The 21,486-nt window shown below is 41.0% G+C and overlaps 1 non-coding gene across 1 annotated transcript; it reads right to left on the bottom strand.

Moving 5' to 3' along the window:
• Window positions 1-19,653: 19,653 nt before the first annotated feature.
• On the bottom strand, window positions 19,654-19,760 carry LOC141609870 (small nucleolar RNA R71). Its single transcript, XR_012527777.1, has one exon. It is a non-coding gene; the product is annotated as a small nucleolar RNA R71 (small nucleolar RNA).
• Between the last annotated feature and the right edge of the window lie 1,726 nt (window positions 19,761-21,486).

The following is a 21,486-nucleotide window of genomic DNA, read 5'->3' as shown; positions in this document are numbered from 1 at the left end:
CCACTCACCAACTTCTTCTCCAATTCCGGTAATGATGATAGCATTTTGATTTCTCAATCCTTCCAAGATGGGAGGAGAATTCTCATGGCTTTGATGATCGAGTTGCTTAGAAGTTGACATTGTGGGTGCCAAACTTCCACGAGTAGCTTCACGAGCAAGCTTCTCTTTGAGCTTTTTTACTAAGTAGCTTTTGTACGATACCTTGGCCTTTTGAAGAAGGTCCACCATATCCTCTTCAATGATCATTGGCTCCATGATAGGTGTTAAGTAGTCTTCATGAGGAATAGGGGAAGGACGTTCTTCTTCATGATAGGGTATCTCAAATGTCTCAAGGATAGGCTCCTCAAGCAAGGTGATAATTTGAGTCCATCCTTTAGGCTCATCATCATTGTTGCTACCTTCATACGAATCATAGATGGGGGCTTTATCTAACTCTTTCTCCAATGTCTCAACATTCACTTCAAAGGACACACCCTCATACTCACAAAGGCTAAGAGTACTTGGCTTACTCAACCTCATGTCTTCCTTATCGAATACAACACTTTCATAGTCACAAGAGCTTAAGGAGATTGGCTCTTCCCACTCTTCATTCTCCATGTCAAAAGTTACTACTTCAAATTCGCATTCATGTATAATGTCCAAAGAACGGTGGGGAGTTATTGCTTGGGATTCTTTCATTTGAGCAATTTGAATCTCCAATTCCTCACCTTGGGCAACAATGCCTTGAAGGACATTATCCCTCTTTTGGCTCTCTTCTAGCATTTGTTTGAAGAAGTTTTGTTGATCTCCCATCATTTGGAGAATCACATTTTGAATGGGTTCATTTTCTTGTTGTGGGTAAGTGTGAAAGTGATTGTATTGTGGCAATTGAAATTCATTATAAAGTGGGTATTGGGTGGGTGGTTGTTGTGGATATTGGATGTGAGTGTTTTGGTTGGAAAAGTTGGGGTAGTGGTTAGGATTTTCATTGTACAAATAGTAAGGTAGGTTTGTGTTGACTTGCTCCTCAAACTCCCCATACCCATAGTCATACTCAAAAGATCCACCACATATTCCATATGTCAAGTCTTGAGCCATCATAGCTAAGACAAGAAAGCAACTACAAGCATGGAAACTACACAAAAACGGTAAGAACAATCCTTGAGGAACAAGTTCCTCAAGGTGAAAGCACAATTAAAATAGACAAACAAGTAAGAACTTAATCACATAGCACCATCCCCGGCAACGGCGCCATTTTTGACGTGAGCGTGTCGTTGTACACCCAATCAAAACACATTTATAATACTCAACAAACAACTAGTTAGAGGTAAGTCGAGGTGGATCCATGGGACGGTGTGCTTTGGGTTCTAAGTCTATCTATCTCAATTTATGCTAGTGTCACAATTGATGGGGTTTGTAGTTGTGTTCTAGACTAATAAAAGCAATAAAGTAAATCAAGCAATGAACTAAGAAATGTAAACAAATGACTTAAAAGCACTAGGATGTCATGGGGTCATAGGGGATTCATGGTATTGATCATACAAACATGTTTATAAAGTTGCAAGCAATTAATGTTGTAAAGGAACCGAGTTGGTTTATGTCTTACGGTTCATAGGAAGAGTTGGGTCCCGGAGCCGAATCGATTAGATTGTACAACACCTACAAGTCGACTTACTTTCCTCCTATTCAACTTCTATGCATGGTCTAACAAGACTCGAGTTGGGTTATATCTTACAAGTCAAGCTGAGTAGATAAGAGATGGTTGTAAATGCAAGGATTTATAGGCTTAGCATTTCATCAAACATAACATGTGCATAAAGTTGACATCACAACAAGCAAGCAATTTGATTATAAAAACATATTAGATTAAGCATGAATCAATCCCATGTTGGTTTCCCCTAATTACCCATTAATCCTAGCAAAAGAAACTACTCACTCATTATCATGGGAAACAAGTCATTAATGGTGTCAATCATCATAACAAGTATAAACATGATAATAGAATGAAGAAATGAACAATAAAGATTAAAGAGTAAAGGAACTATACCAAACTTGAGATGATCCAAATAATAAAGCAAAGAATAATAGAAGAAACTTGATTGATTGATGAAGAGTTGTCAATTCTCCAATAATAACCCAATAATCTTCAATTACCCAATAATAAACTTGAATAATAAACTTGAACAATAATTAAGGAAAGATTAATGTGTAATTTTGTGGAAAGATTAAGGAGTAATCTATTCTAATCTACTCCTAAGCTAATCTAAGGAAGGATTTTTTCTAGCTAAGAGAGATCCCTTCTAATCTCCCTCTAATGATGCCTCTCTTTGATTATTACAAATGGGGTATTTATAGTAGGGATTCATTAGGTTAACAAAGGCTAAATTAGTAATTACACTTTTGAGTTTAGAGCAGGGAAACGCTAGTCTTTTTAGAAGGATGGGCATCTTTCACGGAGGAAGAAGAAACGAAATTTGCTGTAAGGGAATCCGGGCGTCCAAGGAAGAAGACGGGCGGATTTTTGAGGTGGAGCACGAGCGTCTTCGTGGGAATCCCCTTGGATTCTTTGGAGGAATCCGGACATCTTTGTTGCTGGGACGCACGGGTTGTCACTGCGGGTCGGGCGTCTTGTGGGTAAGCCGCTCGGATTCTGTGGCAGCATCCCATTTCTTCACTTCCTTTTTTATTATTGCGGGATTGGTCTTTAGTTCTTGTTTTCTCTTCATACTAGTCCATCAAACATCGTCAAATAGCTTCCGAATAGGCACGAAAGACGGGAATTTCCGCCTTATTATTATCTTTCCTACAAAACATATGAAATGCGATAGAAAAGCAAATGGGAAGGTTTTGACGGAAAAATGGCCAAAGAATGTTATAATAGTATGGAAAATAGGCACAATTAGGGGACTAAATGTGCGCAAATAATGTTCACATCAGTTTTCTTGCCCAAACCTCCGGTTGGGCCCCTTTTGAGTGCTAGTACACTCCACCTTCTTATGGCCGAAGCCACCACAATTGTAGCACCTTAACCCATTTCCTTCACTCGCGGCTCTACCTCCGTAGCCACCCGATCTTCCATAGCCACTTGCTTATGCTCAACCCGAATAGGACTTAGCTTGATTGTAGTTAGACTTCTTGCATTGATATCCCCGCCTTCACTTTTGGTCTTTCTTTTCTCTTCGGACCTCTCCTTAGCACCTTGGTCATATTGAGGAGCCTCTCCGCATTTTCGGCCCTATCATATACCTCATTCACACTAGACAATTCTCCGGGTAAAAGCTTCTCCAAGATCTTGACGGTCAACCCCCCTTCCCCCCCCCCCCCAAAAAAAAGAAATTGAGAGCCAAGTGAGATTGGCTAAGGTGGGGGTATTCCACATAAGTAGCGAGCTCGTTGAAGCGGATGTAGTAATCTTGCACCATCATAGCATCGGTCATAACAAATCGGTCAAATTCTGCCCGAAGTTTGCATCTCACGTGTTCGGGAATGAACTCATTCCTCATTTTCACTTTGAAGTTGGTCCAAGGGATGGCGGCCTCGCCTTTCTCTTCATAGAAGTCCCTCATAGCATCCCTCTCCTTATACCACCATCCTCCCGCAAGGCCTCCTAGGTAGAAGGCGGGTTGCTCCACTTTGAGCTCTTCGGGGAATCTTACCACTTCAAACACATTTTCCATTTTCCTTACCCAATCACTAAAGAGACAAGGCTCCCCCACCCCAAGATCCTTGGTGGGGTGGTGACGCGAGACAGCGGTGCTCACGGTCGAGGCATCCATCGCCACGTCTCTCTCCCTAGTGACGTTTCTAAGCGCCTCGGTAAGGGATTCGTTTTGACAAATGGGCCGCTCCATCTCTTCTTCGGACACGTGGGGTGGAGGTGAAAGAGTCCTTGCGTAGGGTCTCGGCATTATGTCTCTTCAATAAGAGTAACAAACGTCAATACATGCCCCAAAATAGGAGACAAATGGTATTGACCACTACACAGGTCCACTCGATCGAGTGTAGGATCTCACTCGGTCGATTGATGAGTTCACTCGGTCGAGTGCCTCACATACAGGAGGTTCCTAGAAATTCCTCATTGGCTCACTCGGTCGAGTGAGTCCTCCACTTGGTCGAGTGTCATAACTTACAAGAGGTTTTTAGAGTATGGAAAGTGATTCACTCAGTCGAATGGCAGGGGCACTCGGTCGAGTGCCTTCTAGTCGGCCGAGTCCCTCTTTTCACTTGGCCAAGTACACCTCTTATGAGGCTATATACTCATTCCGACTCACACAAGTCCACATGTAATCCTATTTGCATGTTCCTAAATGCAAGTACGGAGAAAATAGAAACATAGATACAACATACAATTCACATGTGACGATAATTAGCATGTGATTCACACCCCTATTGGAAAAAATTACTCATTTTTTTGACACCTCAATATGTTCACACCTATACATCCAACACGTTGTTCTCTAACTCTACCACCACTATTCATGTTACCACAGAAAATGTCACTAAGCATGCAATAAATTCACAAACACCAAACAAGAAGTATGCAACAACTATATGCACCAAGTACGCCCCATTACCCACGCGTAGTGATTGACTTAAGCTATGAGGATAAGGGCACAACCTTGGGACGTCTCCCAAGCTTGTCACAAGTTCTCTATGACTCAAACTGGGTTCATTTTAGATTGACACACTCTAGTTCATTGGTTTAAGCTCCAAAACCGTTGCTCTAATACCAATTTGTAACACCCCCATAAGTTGGGACCCTTCCTCTAGGTGTTCCAAACACATGGAGGCATCACAAGACTTGGTTTCCCAAGTTTGTAGAGCGAACAATAGAGTAAAGAAGTACTTAACATTAAACTTAAATAGATAAGTTGTAGTTAGGTTAATAGTTACAAATTTAGGGGATGCAAATACCATCTCATTTAATACAACCAAATTGAAAGAAGTGGAGTTTAATTGTCAAAAACTAATATAAGTACAAGTGATGACATCTAAGGAAGACCGCTCCCAAGCCCTCGAGTCAAATCAAGTTAACCTGTCAAACATTGCTCCCCATATGGGCGGAAATCACCATATGATTCACCACAGACATTTAAAACCCAAGTTTTAGCTTAATAATATACATGTTCAATAAATGCAATGATCGAGACTACATGCTCATGTGATAGATGCTAAGACAACAACCATAATTCCAACAAAGTATGAAATGCATGACAATCATTCTCCAACATACTCGCCTCCACATACCGGTGGCCGGGACACGCCCAAGACGCCACAAACCAACACTAGGTACTCAGAACACGTCCGTGGTACCGGGCCCGAGAGCGACTCGAGTCCCCTGCCAGACGTCGTGCTTTAACCACACGAGTCCCTTCATAACCCAGTACTAAATGTGCACAACCGCTCTTAGAGTGGGAAACTCCAAGGGATTACTTAAGCGGAAGACGATTTCCCAACCTCCTTCCATCTCCATAATCACAACCAAGAACCCAACACCATCCTCCTTTGTCAACCAAGCAACAATCAAGCCAAACAATTTCAACCAAGGTAATTATGTAATCACATTAAACACAACAAGTATCAAAATGCCCAATTCTTCATTAATTCACTTGAGGATGCTACGTTTTGAGATGATTAGTTGGTGGATATATTAGAGAGATTTTAGGGAGTTTAGAAAGTGATGGGATAAGGTTGGGGAGGGGATTTAGGTGAGAAATCTGAAAATATAAGTTTTAAAAACGACCTTCTACCAACCAAGTTTCTCGTGTAAGCTGAACTCGACCGGCACTCGGTCGAGTTGGCGGTCCACTCGATCGAGTGGGGGCTCCACTCGGTCGAGTGACCAATTTGCAGATGATATGACTCTTATTTGCGCACATTTAGCCCCCTAATTAATTGAGCCTATTTTGCATACTACTATAACATTTCATGGCCATTTTATCCGTCAAATGCTTTCTATTTTGCTTTCCTAGTGCATTTTGTAAGTTCTATAGGAAAGAAGATAATGAGGCAGAATTCCTGATGCGTGTCATTTATATGATGTTTTACACCTCATTTTACACGCATTTCAGAGCTCATTTATGTAGTTTATGCTACTATTCTCCCCATTTCCGTCTATTTTCGTGTTTTTGTACATTATTCCAGAAATGTGAAGAATCCAGCGGAAATCAAGCTAAATCCGTCCTCGAGTACTTTGCATTTGATCGAGTCCATTTCGTGTTCACAATTAAGCATATGTGGTCGTTGGTCAATGGTCGATACAAAACACAATTTATACTTCACAAACAACTCTACAATTAGTAAAGAGGCAAGTAAAGGTCGGATCCCAAGGGACGGGTATTGAAATGAAGATTCTATTGTAACTAGTGGTGTCTAGGGGTGTCACAAATTGGGTTGATGTAGAAGGTTACTAAACTAAGATAGCAATGAAAATAAACTAACAAGGTAAATAAAATAAGGGGTGTAAACAATTGATTAAAAGCACTAGGGTGTCATGGGGTCATAGGGGAATCATGGGATATGATCATACAAACATGTTCTCAAATTATAAGCATGCAATTATTGTTGTGATGGATTGAGTTGGGTTATATCTTACAATCCTAGGAAAGTTTGGGTCCCGAGCCGAATCGATTAGAATGTACAACACCTACAAGTCGACTTAATCTTCCCTACTTAACACATGCATGGTCTAACAAGACTCGAGTTGGGTTATGTCTTACAAGTCAAGTTGAAAGGATAGAAGATGATAGTAAATGCAAGGATTCATAGGCTTAGCATTTCATCAAATATAACATGTGCATGTATTAAGATCAAAACAAGCAAGCAAATAAGATATGAAAGCATATTAATTTAAGCATGAATCATTCCCCATGTTGGTTTCCCTAATCACCCATTAAACCCTAGCTAAGAGACTACTCACTCATTATCATATTGATCATGCTAGAAAGGTTGTCAATCATACTAACATAATGAAACATGATGAATAAATGAAAGTAATTAGCAATAATTAAAAAGGGATTAAGAGATTATACCTACTAATGATTCCAATAATAAAGCAAGAATAATAGAAGTACTTGAATCCTAGATTGAGAGGTTGTCAATCTCCCAATAATAACCCAAATAATCTTCAATTACCCAAAATAAAGTAAGAACAAGAGAGAGATTAAAGAACTAAAACTTGGATTAAAACTTGATTAATATTTGATTACAATATTGAAGAAAGATTTAATTGATATTAACTACACTAATTATTGATAAGAAGAACATGCTCCTCTAATTAGACTAATGGGGTATTTATAGTGAAAATTAGGGAGGATGCATTAGGGTTAACTAAGGGCTAAACTAGTAATTACACTTTTTAAGTTGAGCAAGGAGACTCCGGGATTCTCCGAGAGAAGGGCTTCTCTTATCGTTGCTAGAAGAATGAAAACGTGCTGTGCTGCAATCCGTGCGGATGGGAGTCGGGACGACCGGATCTGGGCTGAGGAATCCGAGCGGATTCTTGGGCAAGATGCTCGGATTGGCGAGGGGGAATCCGAGCGGATTCCTTTGCGGGACGCTCGGACTGTGCTTGGGCGGACGGACGGATTGTGTACAATCCGTTCGGATTGTTTGTCAGCATCTTTTCTTCTTCTTTTCTTCCCTTTTCTTCATGAATTCCTTGGGGATTTCCTTGGGGACTCAAGGATCCTTTTCTCAACATTGCTCTTCTACTATGCTATGTACAAAGGCCTTCTAGTCTTGTCTCTCCTTGATGCTTGGTCATTGAATATGATCAATTTAGCCTTGTTTTGCCATGAAAATGCAAGATTCTTACTCCTTTCCTACCAAGGGATCAAAATCTCAAAGAATATGCAAAACAAAGAACTAAAGATAAGAAATGACCCAAATAGGCACTAAAAAGCATGAAAACAATGGTAATTCGGGGGCTAAATATGCGCCAATTATGGTCACATCAAATATCCCCAAACCGAACCTTTGCTCGTCCCGAGTAAAGAGGTGACAAAGACTAGGACCAATACTAACCTAACCTAATAATAATAGCCGATATGAGGCAATTAGCGGGTCTCACTCCGCCCCTTCAACTCACAACAAGACAACCATGAGGTAGGATGCCTTCTTGCAAGGCAAGGTGGGTCTTGCCAAAATGGCGACACATCCAAACATTAAGCACACAAAAACACATAATGGATGCATCTACAAAAAGAATAGCCACTTTCCTCATCTAAGTGGCGGAAATTATCTATAGGGGAAGCAATTCAAGGGTACACAATCCTTCATAGATGCAATTTGTTCAAACTACTAAGCCTAGAAGGATACCAATAAATCACCTCCAAGTTGTGTCAAGCTAGGGTACCTTTGTCCTCAATCGTTAAATGCTTTTGTCAAGAGTAGACTCCCTATGGTGTTAGAAACACTGGAGGATCGCGGAATTCCCCCTCTTGCCTAGACAAGAAGAAGGGTCGTCCCCTCTCTACCATGCACAAAAATGGATATGATGGATAAAGGGATCGATAGTATTTGAGTTTCACTTTGGGAGTTTGCTTTTGTTTTTGTTTTCCCCCCAATTTCATTGGCATTTGACATTTGAGAACACTTTCTTTGCCATTTCTTTTGATTTTTGGCATTTCAATACTTGACAACTTTTTTTTTTGCATTTCTTTTTGAACATTTTCAAAGTCACCCCAATTAGTAACGAGGGTGCCTTGTATTTGAAGCTTAGGAGTTCTATTTTTGCTCCTCTTTTCTTTTGATGCATTTTCGCAAACTTTCTTTCACTTTTCATTTCTTTGAACTCAAATTGATTTTTTTTTGTGCCCATTCCCTTTGATGACAAAAAATGTGGTAGAATATGGATGAATGATGGAAGTATGCATGGTTTCAAGGGTCACCTTGGAATAAACGGTAGCCAAGGAGTTATCACACCACAAGGTACTCTTGACTCGGCTTTAAACCATGGGTCAAAGGATACTAGCATGACACATCCTAGGGTGTTTTACAAGTATTCTAACAAGCAAAGTCTTAAGAATAAAAAGCATCTACTAGGACCTATATACACTTGTCAAGCTTCCCAAATAGACGGTTTCGCAAAATTTTCTAACATGCAACTACATGCCATGATGCAACTAGCATATAAACATCCTAATGCAAATGATTCTACCAACTAATATGACATATAAACTAAATGCAATCCTAAGTTCACATTGTTTTACCGCATTAATCAAAATAAAGCCACATAGTCATTAACATAAAGAGGAAAAAGGAGATTGGAAAGATCATACCATGCGGTCTTCAATATCCTCATGTCTCGGATGTGGCGTAGTCAATCAAAGTGAACAAGGATAAACAAACACAATATATACAAGACAATATATACAAAGGAAATGAACTTGTTTTTGGTTTTTCAATTTTTCAATTTTTATGATTTTTTTGAAATTTTTCAATTTTTATGGTTTTTGAATAAAAGTTAAGTGTTAGAATTCCCATCCCCACACTAATATGGGCATTGTCCTCAATGGCCAAAATGATGGAAATTATGCAAAGATGATGCATGATTTCTATACTAAATGCAATTCTACACTAAGCTTATACTACATGATGCATGGTTTTTGTTATGACGGAGAGGATAATTTAGATTACCTCCCGTTGTGTATGCATTAACTTCCCCAAACCAACTAAGACACTATTGCTAATGTCAAAGCATGGGGGAGTTCATGCACACACTATGCTATGCATGAAACTAGATTGTCATTTTGGATTTTCCAAATGGGAACAATAAAAGATCACCTCAATTGAACCGAGGTGTGAGTCCTTTGATGTTGCTAGGACTAAACCAACAATTAGTCAAAGTTAAATAAAATACAAACAAACAAGATGCAAAGTTTTTTTCATGAAAAATAAAGATAAAGAGGAGAGTTGAGAAAACTTCACTTGAACTAAGGTGGGTGCCTCTTGCCCGCTCCACCTAGTGATGAAGTAATCTCCTAGATATCGGCATCATCTTTTTCAATATCGGTATCCCAAATATCCCTAGAAGCATCACTTAAACTTGGATCCATGAATTCATCTTCTTCTTCACTCTCAAGCTTCACCGTATCACCTCCACAAGAGTCGCCACTTTCTTCCCCTTTGCGACCGTTTGCCCCTTCATTGGCCTTCTCCGAATTGGGAAAGAGCAACTCCATTTGAGCCCATGAAGGAAAAGCTCCTTCTTCACTTATCCGTCCCTTTTGAACCATGTCGTGGTATTGGGGGTAAAGAGCATAATAGTTGTCCACCTTGGTTTCATATTGACGGTAGTGCAAGTCTTGCAAGATTCCCGTGACAAAGTCGTCACGGGGGAGGATGAAGGGATTCGGATGGTTGTAAGCTTGGTAGGGAAAGGGGTAGGGAGGCACCTTTATCTTTTCACCTTGGGTTTGTTGTTCTTGTTGTTGCGGTGGGGGAGCTTGTGGGGGTGGAGCTTGCCTTTCTTGACATTGAATGAGGTAGGAGGGTATTGGGGACAAGCGTCCTCTCCTTGGGGAAATTCGAGGTAGGTCGGCTATCGGAAGGTAGATAGGATCACTTCCTTTCGTCAACCATTTGATCCTTTTATCAACCCCCTCAAGGGTTACCCAATGGTGTTGGACAACAAGGAGGTCTTCATTAATTCTCATTCCTCCCGAGAGTGGAGTGTACTCATTGTTCTCATTGAACCTAGGATTAAAGTGCTTTGCAAGTCTTGTTATGAGTCCACCATTCACTATATGCTTCTTCCCATCATCATCTCCATTTCGAAATTTTGCCCACTTTTCTAGCAAAACTAGAGGTGCATTGAGATGATACTCGTCTCTTCCTTGAATGTTTAGATAAGATTCCATGAACATGAGGTCCAATTGATTCACAATAGCCGGATCTCGGCGGGCGAAGAGGGTACCCGAAAGAAATCGGTATGTGAGCCTCAAGATCGGGTTTTGGATGTGAAAAGCAAGACACTCCTTGGTAAGAATGAAGTCCCGGCCCGTCATGGCCCTCCACAAAGGTGCGACACTATACTTTTTGGGTCTTGATGTTCGGGTAGGCGAAACATCAAGCCCGAACACATTCGCAAATTCCACAAGGGTCATTGTTCTAGAGACATTTTCCAACCTAAACTCTATGCAAACCACTTTGTTTGAAGTTGTAATCTTTAAGCAACTCAAGAATTCGAGCACAAGAGACCGATAGGTGGGTTCATACATGCGAAAGAGAGTCGAAAGACCAAAAACCTCAAAGAGTGCCTCTACTTGGTGAAAGATTCCAAGTTTTCTCAAAGTATCATGACAAAGGAATTTAGTGGGAAGAATATTCTTACTTAAGAGTCGATGGAAGACCAATCGCTGCACATCATCAAGGAATTCCACATTCGAGAAATCATCGAGCCTTGTGAGGTCTACAATCTCCACATGCTCTCTTCTAATGGTGTTGAGATGTGAGGTAGAGGAACTTCCCACCATCCTTGGTCTTCTTTCGCTTCGAAAGGAGGATCTTCTAGGTGCCATTCTTGAGTTCTTTTGATTTGGGTTATTTTGTTTGAAGATTTGCTAAGGTTGTTCTTTGTTGATTGAGAATTGGAAACCCTAGAAAATTGGGGACTTTTAATTTTGTGGGTGAAGGGAGTGAATTGGATATGTATGGGAGTCATAAGGAGGTGGTTTTTATAGGGTAAGTGGAAGGAGTAGTGATGTGTCATTATATGGGTGGTGGGGTGTAATTTAATCGAGAAAAGTCGGGTCGAAAATCGGGCAGGGAGACGAGCGGATTCGAAGCTAAGACGCTCGGATTCTCCCCTCACGGGACGGGCGGATTCTTGGCAATGCGCCCGGATTCTGCCACAGAGTAAAATCCCAGAATTTTTCTCGCCTCAAGACGAGCGTCCCGAGCATAAGACGCTCGGATTCTTCAGGGTCAGGACGGGCGTCTTCTTGAGAAGACGGACGGATTCTCTGACAGAGAATTTTCTTGAAATGTTCAGGGGAAAAGACGAGCGTCTTTCCACTAATCCGGCCGGATTCTCTCAGACGGGTGTCTTCTTCCATGGGACGCTCGGATTCTTCATCAGTCCAGAAACCTTCAATTTCTCAACACAGCTGGACGTGCGGTTTCTCCCTTGGACGTCCGTATTCTTTCAGGACGCCCGGATTTCCAGAGAGACGCTCGGATTCTAGCTGCGAGCCTTGACTTTTCCTCCTTTCTTTCAATGCATCCCCACACTTAGGAATTTGCTCCTTTCTTCATTCAAAAACTTGTTAGTAACCCTCCCTCACTTACACTCATGAAAAGAATTTATGCTATTAAACAAATGCAATTAAATAATAAATACAAGTTAGAGGGTTAGTATATTTACAATTGGTGGTTTAGGGAGGACTCCACCAAACTCTCCCTTAGATGGTTCTTTCAAGGGGAAGGAGGTCCGAGGTAGGTAGCCTCGACCTCTCCAACAAATGCTCCTTCATAGTATGGCTTCAACCTTTGACCATTTACCTTGAACTTGCTTCCATCTTCGGCCTTGAGTTCGAAATCTCCATATTTCCCAACTTCGGTTATCACATAGGGACCCATCCATCTAGAGTTCAACTTTCCCGGAAAGAGTCGGTAGCGGGAATTGAATAGAAGGACTTTGTCTCCCTTGTGCAAGGCCTTTTGTCGAATTCTCTTATCATGAAGCAATTTTGTTCTTTCTTTGTAAATCTTTGCATTCTCATAGGATTGTAGTCGGAATTCCTCCAACTCTTGGATTTGGATCATCCTCTTTTGACCGCTCAATTTGAGATCAAGATTGAGTGCTCGGATTGCCCAATAAGCTTTGTACTCCAATTCGATTGGCAAATGACATGCTTTTCCATAGACAAGCTTGTAGGGGGAGGCACCAATAGGAGTCTTATAGGCCGTCCTATAAGCCCAAAGAGCATCGTCAAGCTTTGTGCTCCAATCTTTCCGAGTCTTGTTCACAACTTTTTCAAGAATTTGTTTGATCTCTCTATTTGAAATTTCCACTTGACCGCTTGTTTGAGGATGATATCCCAAGCCGGTTCGATGTTGAACACCGTACTTGGTCAAAAGGGATGCAAGCTTCTTCTCATGGAAATGTGTTCCTCCATCACTAATGATAGCTCTAGGAACTCCAAATCGTGGAAAAATTATCTTCTTGAAAAGCTTGGTGACCGTTTTCGCATCATCAATTGGGGTGGCAATTGCCTCCACCCACTTTGAAACATAATCTACGGCCACAAGGATGTACTTGTTCCTGTTAGATGTCACAAAGGGTCCTTGGTAGTCAATTCCCCAAACATCGAAAATCTCCACCTCTAGAATGCCCCTTTGCGGCATTTCGTTTCTCCAAGATATATTTCCCGTTCTTTGACAAGCATCACAATGAATGATGAATTCTCTTGTATCTTGAAACATTGTGGGCCAATAGAAACCCGATTGGAGGATTTTTGCAACGGTTCTTCTTGCTCCATGGTGGCCACCGTAGGGTGATGAATGACATCCTTCCAAGATTCCTTGGATTTCCCATTGAGGGATGCATCTCCGGTAGAGCCCATCACTACACTCCTTGTAGAGGTTTGGATCATCCCAAAAGTACCTCTTCACTTCGAATAGGAATCTCTTCCTTTGGTTGTGGTTCAAGTTTGGAGGGAGCACTTTTCCAACAATATAGCTAGCATAATCGGCAAACCATGGGGTGATGTGCCTTTCAAGTTGAGTTTGAATAGCCATCAAAATATCGTCGGGGAATGAGTCATTGATCGGGGTTTCTCCATTCTCATCGTGAAACCGGATCCTTGACAAGTGATCCGCCACTACGTTCTCGGCTCCTTTCTTGTCTCTTATTTCCAAGTCAAATTCTTGAAGAAGCAAAATCCATCTCAACAACCTTGGTTTTGCCTCCTTTTTTATCAAGAGATGCCGAAGAGCACGGTGATCCGAAAATACAATCACCTTGGATCCGAGTAAGTAGGATCGGAATTTATCCAAAGCATATACAATGGCAAGGAGCTCCTTTTCGGTTGTGTCATAATTCACTTGAGAAGGGTCGAGGGTTTTGCTTATGTAATAGATGGCATGAAGAGCTCTCCCTACCCGTTGGCCAAGTACCGCTCCAACGGCGTAGTTGCTAGCGTCACACATAATCTCAAAAGGTAACTCCCAATTTGGGGGTTGGATGATTGGTGCCGAGATCAATGCTTCTTTGATTCTATTAAAAGCTTCAACACACTCGTCAAGAATTGAATTGGGCATCCTTAAGCAAAAGTTGAGTGAGGGGTTTTGCTATTTTAGAAAAATCTTTTATGAAACGACGGTAAAAACCCGCGTGACCGAGAAAACTTCTCACCCCTCTAACATTCACGGGAGGTGGGAGTTTCTCTATCACCTCAACTTTAGCTTTATCGACCTCGATGCCTTTTTCCGAAATCAAGTGGCCCAAAACAATTCCTTCATTGACCATGAAATGACACTTTTCCCAATTTAAAACAAGACTAACATCTTCACATTTTTGCAATACAAGAGAAAGATTATGCAAGCATGAGTCAAAGTCCTTTCCATAAACACTAAAATCATCCATAAAAACTTCCATTATGGTCTCTAGATAATCGGAGAAGACGCTCATCATGCATCTTTCGAAAGTAGCGGGGGCATTACATAATCCAAAAGGCATCCTTCTATATGCAAAAGTGCCATAGGGGCATGTGAAGGTGGTCTTATGTTGGTCATCCGGGTGTATAGGGATTTGGAAGAATCCCGAATACCCGTCAAGGTAACAAAAGAATTTGTTAGAGGCTAACCTTTCAAGCATTTGGTCAATGAATGGTAAGGGGAAGTGATCTTTCCTTGTTGCGGAGTGTAATTTACGGTAGTCAATGCACATACGCCAACCGGTGATCATTCTTGTGGGTATTAATTCATTCTTTTCATTTGTCACTACCGTAGTACCTCCTTTCTTAGGTACCACTTGGACGGGGCTAACCCACAAAGAATCCGATATGGGATATATGATTCCCGCATCAAGTAATTTCATGACTTCTCCTTTGACAACTTCTTGCATGTGGGGGTTCAATCTTCTTTGGGGTTGAATGGTAGGTCTATGGTCGTCTTCTATATGAATCCTATGCATGCAAAAGTTGGGACTTATCCCCTTAAGGTCATCTAGACTATAACCTATAGCCTTCTCATGTTGTTTCAACACATCAAGTAATTTTTCCAATTGGTCATCATCAAGTCTATCATTAACAATCACGGGTTTGGTCTTTGATTCATCAAGGTAAGCATATTTCAAATTTGGGGGAAGGGGTTTCAAAGTAGGAGTTTGTACCTCACTTTCCTCCTTTGGAGTTTCATTGAGAATTTGCTCCATCTCCATTAAACATTCCATTCTCATGACATATTCTTCTTCACTTTCATGAACCTCATCATATTCGAATTCCATGATGGGTTCCTCTTGCTCTTGAGTTTGTAGAATATCCTCTAGGATGGATTGCTCATCCTCTATGGGTTGACATGCTTCTACTAGAATATTATGCACCAACTCGGATTGTGCATGAGTGAGTTCTTTGTTAGCTAGAGCGGCCTCAAAGAGATCCACCTCCAATTCCCATTACATGCTCTTAGCCTTACTTGCTTCTAAGGCCTCTAATGCTTGCATGGGATCCTTGAAGTAAGGGATACTCAAGTGGTCCTCTACAAAACAATCTATGAAATCCATTCTCGCAAAATATCAAACAACTAGAAAACAATTAGAGCAAACCTTGAGGAGTTTTACTTCCCAAGGTGAAAAAGACACAACTAAAAACAATAAAAGAAATCTTAAATCAATTAAACACCGTCCCCAAGAACGGCGCCATTTTTGATCGAGTCCATTTCGTGTTCACAATTAAGCATATGTGGTCGTTGGTCAATGGTCGATACAAAACACAATTTATACTTCACAAACAACTCTACAATTAGTAAAGAGGCAAGTAAAGGTCGGATCCCAAGGGACGGGTATTGAAATGAAGATTCTATTGTAACTAGTGGTGTCTAGGGGTGTCACAAATTGGGTTGATGTAGAAGGTTACTAAACTAAGATAGCAATGAAAATAAACTAACAAGGTAAATAAAATAAGGGGTGTAAACAATTGATTAAAAGCACTAGGGTGTCATGGGGTCATAGGGGAATCATGGGATATGATCATACAAACATGTTCTCAAATTATAAGTAAGCAATTATTGTTGTGATGGATTGAGTTGGGTTATATCTTACAATCCTAGGAAAGTTTGGGTCCCGGAGCCGAATCTCTTGGATTGTACAACACCTACAAGTCGACTTAATCTTCCCTACTTAACACATGCATGGTCTAACAAGACTCGAGTTGGGTTATGTCTTACAAGTCAAGTTGAAAGGATAGAAGATGATAGTAAATGCAAGGATTCATAGGCTTAGCATTTCATCAAATATAACATGTGCATGTATTAAGATCAAAACAAGCAAGCAAATAAGATATGAAAGCATATTAATTTAAGCATGAATCATTCCCCATGTTGGTTTCCCTAATCACCCATTAAACCCTAGCTAAGAGACTACTCACTCATTATCATATTGATCATGCTAGAAAGGTTGTCAATCATACTAACATAATGAAACATGATGAATAAATGAAAGTAATTAGCAATAATTAAAAAGGGATTAAGAGATTATACCTACTAATGATTCCAATAATAAAGCAAGAATAATAGAAGTACTTGAATCCTAGATTGAGAGGTTGTCAATCTCCCAATAATAACCCAAATAATCTTCAATTACCCAAAATAAAGTAAGAACAAGAGAGAGATTAAAGAACTAAAACTTGGATTAAAACTTGATTAATATTTGATTACAATATTGAAGAAAGATTTAATTGATATTAACTACACTAATTATTGATAAGAAGAACATGCTCCTCTAATTAGACTAATGGGGTATTTATAGTGAAAATTAGGGAGGATGCATTAGGGTTAACTAAGGGCTAAACTAGTAATTACACTTTTTAAGTTGAGCAAGGAGACTCGGGATTCTCCGAGAGAAGGGCTTCTCTTATCGTTGCTAGAAGAATGAAAACGTCTTTGTCGCAATCCGTGCGGATGGGAGTCGGGACGGCCGGATCTGGGATGAGGAATCCGAGCGGATTCTTGGGCAAGACGCTCGGATTGGCGAGGGGAATCCGAGCGGATTCCTTTGCGGGGACGCTCGGGGTGCTTGGGCGGACGGACGGATTGTGTACAATCCGTTCGGATTGTTTTCGTCATCTTTTCTTCTTCTTTTCTTCCCTTTTCTTCATGAATTCCTTGGGGATTTCCTTGGGGACTCAAGGATCCTTTTCTCAACATTGCTCTTCTACTATGCTATGTACAAAGGCCTTCTAGTCTTGTCTCTCCTTGATGCTTGGTCATTGAATATGATCAATTTAGCCTTGTTTTGCCATGAAAATGCAAGATTCTTACTCCTTTCCTACCAAGGGATCAAAATCTCAAAGAATATGCAAAACAAAGAACTAAAGATAAGAAATGACCCAAATAGGCACTAAAAAGCATGAAAACAATGGTAATTCGGGGGCTAAATATGCGCCAATTATGGTCACATCAGCATTGCATTTGACGTGAAGTATTTACTCAAGAAACGAACTTGGTACGCATATCGAGGCCCGAAAGACTAATTCACGAAGTTTTTGAAGCAAAGTACCAGCTACTGCAGTCGATTGACTGACCTCCATGGTCGATCGACCAGAGCACGACATACAGAAGCTACTGTATAGCGAGGGTTAGTCGATCGACCGTCCCAGTGGTCGATCGACCAAACCGTGACTCTGACGCAAATTAAAAGAACTAGAAGTTTGAAGCCCATCGTAATTAGGTTTTAGGAAATAGGAACTACGTTGTATTCCTATATAACGTAGCTTAGGTTTCAGTTTGAAGCATCGAGTTTTCATCATCTAGTTCTTTACATACAATTCAATAAACATTAGTTTAGTCTAATCTTTCATTAATAAGTTCTTTTTGCAATCGGTTTTGATCTTTCCTCTACGATTCCCTTCACGGTACTCTTCTGTTCTTATATTCAGTTTTATTGCTTTGATTCGTTCGTAGTATAGAATTTCTAGGTTAGATCTCCCGAAGCCAAATTATTATTTTATGATAATTGTTCGTTTAATTAATTTAAGTATGAATTCGAATGTTTTAATTGTTAAGTTTATTGTTGTTATTATTTCCAGTATGAGTAGCTAAACCCCTTGTGCTAGGATGTAGGGAATCTGTAGTATAGGCGGCAATAAAATAGGGGGACCTGGAATCGCGCCACGGTCGATCGACCGCACACCCGGGTCGATCGATTGGCCTCGTGAGATTTACCTTTGTCTTAATTAATTTAATTGCTATTTTTGATGAATCGAGTGCACGCGGCTAGTTGAATGTTTAGGAATTGACCGACCCGTTAAGATCGAAAGATATGGAAGGGAGATAGCCTACCTAATTAAGACGACTAGATTAATGACATCGAAAGTTGAGTTAATTTAGCGTTTTAAATCACTTCTCAGGACGAAAGTTAGCATTAGTGATATTAGGGACCTGTAGCGAGATCGAAAGATGCTACCTGTTGAGAATGGACCGAGAGGACTTCTTATTTTCCCGTCTCACGTGTTTGTTTTAGACCTACCTAGTATTCTGCCGCCGAAACTATAGTGAACCGACCATCTTAGCACCCTTTTAATATTTGATTTCATCCGTTTATTTAGTTTACTTTTCATTTATTGCCTTTAGTTATAGATCAACTGAAATCAAATCCCCCTCACGTTTATTACCTTAGGCTAGTATTAGACAACTAATAATTGCATCGCCTCCCTGTGGTTCGACCCTGACTGCCACTAGCTATAGTAGTAGTTTGGACTATAAATATTATTTTTGGTGCATACAACGACAGGCATCAAAGTTTGGCGCCGTTGCCGGGGAGGCAAATGTTTAAAATTATTAGTTGCTTTATTTTTAGTCTTTCTCTTAGTTTAAGAGACATCTGTTCCTTAAACTATTCTCATATTCTACTTGTAGTTTCTTCTTATGCGCAGGTCACAAGGTGGTGAATTACTACCGTTCAATCCTGAGATTGAGAAGACTTTGCGTGAGTTGAGACGATCATCTAGAGTGTTGCCGACAGAGGAAGAGCTGAGTACACTGTCTAGTTACTACGAGAACGAGCTTTTTGAGGAGGATCCACCTTCATCACCTATTTCTACTTCTTCAGCAGAGACTGTCATATCTCCAAACATGGCTGAAGAAGCGAGTATAGCCAGTCACTCTGAGCCGACAGCTGAGAATCTCTATAAGGGATTCGCGTTACCAGGGACGGATAGGAAATTTGAACCAAAACCGTCCTATATGAACTTGGTTGAGAGAAACCAATTCGGGGGAGCTGCAAATGAAGATGCAGCCAAACATATGGAGACGTTCATTGACTATTGTTATTCCATACCCCCACCAACCGGTGTGACCCAAGACCAGGTGAAGGAGACTATGTTCATATTCTCTCTTCTTGATGCTTCAAGGGAGTGGTACCGAGACCTGGATCGAGCTGCTAATGGGATCACTGATTGGAATTCGCTGGCCTTAGCATTTTACAAGAAATATTTCTCTGCCTCAAAGACTAATGCCATTAGAGCTCAGATCACGAGCTTTAAACAGGGTCCTGATGAGAGTTTTCAAGAGGCGTGGGTCCGTTTCAAGAAGTTGGTGCGAACTATTCCGCACCATGGGTTTGAGAAGTGGAGCCTATGCAATCAATTTTATAATGGGCTTTATGACGATCAGAGGGCTATCCTGGATGCGGCAACCAATGGCAGATTCCAGGAAAATGTTGGAGAGACTAAGGGGTGGAAAATTATTGATGATTTGGCCACCCATAAAGCTGAGTATGGAAATTCCAGGGGAAATCAAAGGAGAAGTGTCGAATCCCCTTCTGTAGCTGCATTAGAAGCTCTTACAGCGAGATTTGATAAGTACGAGTTGGGAGGAGCTTCAAAAGGAGGGATCTATCATGTGAATGCTGTTTCAGACGGTCCTTTCGTCTGCAAGAGATGTGGAGGAGAAGGACATGTTTGATAACCGCAAAGATTTCCTATGAGAGTCTTGTCGCTTTTCAACATTATAGGCAGACAAACACTTATTTTGAGCCGAATGTCCATCCGAACTTGAGGTGGAGTAGCCATAATGTCCTAAATCCGACTCCACCTCCATAGCAGCAGCAACAGTAGCAGCAGAATTATGTGCCCCCTCATAAGCAGCAGCAGCCATACCAAAAGCCTCAGTATGTCCCTCAACAGCAGCAGCAGTCCCAAGGCTCCGAATTGCCGAGTAGAAAAATTTGTTGCTGAAAGAGTCTCAAGCTAGAGAGGCCGGGATGAAGATGTTAGAGAGCCAAATTGCTCAATTGGCTAGCAAGAGTGTAACTCGAGCTCCAAGGCATTTACCGTCGCAGACGGATCAAAAAGAGACCCTTAATGCTATTACTTTGAGGAGTGGGTCTACACTCGATGGGCCCGCTATGGTCGAGGATGTCACTGAAAAAGATGAGGCGAAACCAAGTAAGAAGAAGGCTGTAACGAATAATAGTAAGAAAAAAACGATCAGCAGGTATGTCAGTCGATCGACTGACATACCCAATCGATCGACCAGTCCGCGAAGTGAAACAACTTTTGTTCCTGTAGAAGTCAGTCGATCGACTGACATGCATGGTCGATCGACTGACAACGCTGCTGATGGTGAGTCTCTTCGTCCTGTAATGCCAAATAACTTGAAGGACCACTTGTTTTGGGGTACGACTACTCCGAAAATATTGAGGCGAGACCCAAATGCTGATGGGTCAGTCCCGGTTCCAAATTATGACCCGACGACAGTTAATGGTTCATTTTTGAGACGGTCTGAAGAAGGGTCAAGCTACAACAAAGAGAAGGTAGTGGATTTTCAGCCTAAATCCACCGATGCCGGCATGAGAGACCTAGAGGAGAGGGCTAAGTTGCTTCTTTCAGCCCCTTATCCGGAGAGATTAGTGCCGACGAAGGAACAGGTATCATTTAACAAATTTGAAAATGTTATTTGTAGCTTAAATGTGCAAGTTCCTTTTCTTGAATTAGTTAATCAAGTGCCTGCTTACATGAAATTTATGAAGCAACTTTTATCTAAAAAGAAGTCACTTAAAACTGTGCAATCTGTCGCACTAAATGAGGAGTCATGTTCTTATCTGACCCATACTGCACCTCATAAGCTAGAAGACCCATGAAGCTTTTCAGTCCCATGTAGTATTGGCACCTTTACTATTGAGAAGGCCTTGTGTGACCTAGGAGCCAGTATTAGTGTAATGCCCTTGAGTCTTGCTAGGAAGTTGAAATTGACTAGGTTTGCAGTTACCAACATGACAGTACAGATGGCTAATCGATCTGCGCTCCAGCCTATAGGAGTCTTAGAGGACATTCCTATGCAAATAGG

Source organism: Silene latifolia, chromosome 10 (genome assembly GCF_048544455.1).
Source record: "Silene latifolia isolate original U9 population chromosome 10, ASM4854445v1, whole genome shotgun sequence".
NCBI classification, from domain to species: Eukaryota; Viridiplantae; Streptophyta; class Magnoliopsida; order Caryophyllales; family Caryophyllaceae; genus Silene; species Silene latifolia.
Note: the sequence above shows the minus strand (reverse complement) of the source record. Positions and strands in the feature narration are given on the sequence as shown.